Genomic DNA, 1,613 nt, shown 5'->3' with positions numbered 1-1,613 from the left:
TCAGGAAACTGACTGATTCCAGGTCTGAATGGAAAATCTGTCAAATAAATCTGCAACATCTTGCGCTGAAAAGCAAGAAAGTAATCAAACATTATAGAGGTCATAACAAAGAGGCAGAGGAAGCAATTAAAGTAGCTCCCACTGGCTAATTTAAGAAACAGTTTGAGGGAGAACAAAGGAAGGGGGGAAGAAAATCTTCAGAGCTCCAGGAAGTCAGGGGAAGACTATCTGGCTGGCCAATCCCAACCTGTATCAGAAGAAACCAAAGAGAAACAGCAGGCTTCGGGTCAACCAAAGTTACCAGGAACCTCAGCAAGTGGGACCAAACGGAAAAGATCTATGAGAGAAGGCGAAACTTCCTGTTCAGAAAGGACGGCACAAGGCAAGAGTACAAGAGTAAGAATTCAGAAGAAAATCCCAGTTCCTCCATTACCTTTGAAACTGCCACCAGCCAACTTGCTTCACCAAAACATCCTGCAGGCCTAGTGCCAAGAATTCAAGGTGAGCACCAAAGGCCAGAAATTAGACGTATGTCTCTCTATATATCTATTTATACACTTATTTCTCAGAGTTCTGGAGGCTGGGAAGTATAATATCAAGGGGCCAATGCATTTGGTGTCTGGTACGTAAGTGAATCTGCGAATATGCTTACCCAGATCAAAAGAAGAACATTCCTGTCACCGCAGAAGAGGCCAAGATCCTCACACAGACACAAAGAAGATTGATGATGGACAAAAGGAAAATGTCTCTGGAAAGTCCTGGAACAAAGATACCTCCTGATGGAACCTACTCTCCTGAAGTGGCTGCCCCCCTCTAAGGGTTCTGATGCTCTCCTGGAGGGGTCAATACTGTTGTTGTGACAGCTTTGGCCCCAGATGTCCTGTTTGCTTCCTGGTCCAGAACTGCAGCCGGGGCTGGGAAGATGGGCATCGCCACAGAAGGCCCACGGTGTCAAGTGGTGTGTGGTCCATGGGAGAAGTATGCCTGCAGACACAGAAGGGTGGGTGCACCTGCAATTTCGTGCAGGACAAGGCTGGATGCCTGAAAAGCAGAGGAGAGTATGCACCCCCTTCTTACTCCCCACTAGTAACGTCCCACCCCCACAGCTGGAGGACAATATGCTATGCCCCAAATGTGTTCGCAGGAATAAGGTGTTAATGAGAAGCCTCCAATGAGCTTTCAATAGCCAGAAAAGGGACACAGCTGTGATTATAATCAGTGGTACAAAGAGAACTACAATCAACTCCATGGTGACACTGATGGCCGGACTGTAGGCTACTCACACCCTCTATGCTTCCTGCTTACAGGGACACAGCATAGTGCATTGCAGATGTCACCCTCCAACCTCCACCGGGGCCTGTGGCTTCATGGGTTGGGATACAGGGGCTCTTAGGTTTTAAATTGGAAGAGCATTTCAGAAATTACCATCCATTCTACTTAATAAGAAGAAAAAGTCATTCATACTACCAAACGTTTACCTTCTGAAATAGAAGTGGCCTTAACTTCTTTTAAAGTGGGAACCTGAGCCTCACCTGGCAGAGGGTTTGGGGTGGGGAGTGGAGTGGAAAGCACACGTGTGCCTCCACGCTGGATTTCTCTGCAATTCTAGCTCC

At 47.2% G+C, this 1,613-nt stretch overlaps 1 pseudogene; it reads left to right on the top strand.

Moving 5' to 3' along the window:
- The first annotated feature begins 339 nt into the window (after window positions 1-339).
- LOC111094487 lies at window positions 340-1,175 on the top strand (annotated as a pseudogene).
- Window positions 1,176-1,613: the final 438 nt, after the last annotated feature.

Source organism: Canis lupus, chromosome 38 (assembly GCF_011100685.1).
Source record: "Canis lupus familiaris isolate Mischka breed German Shepherd chromosome 38, alternate assembly UU_Cfam_GSD_1.0, whole genome shotgun sequence".
NCBI classification, from domain to species: domain Eukaryota; kingdom Metazoa; phylum Chordata; class Mammalia; order Carnivora; family Canidae; genus Canis; species Canis lupus.
Note: the sequence above shows the minus strand (reverse complement) of the source record. Positions and strands in the feature narration are given on the sequence as shown.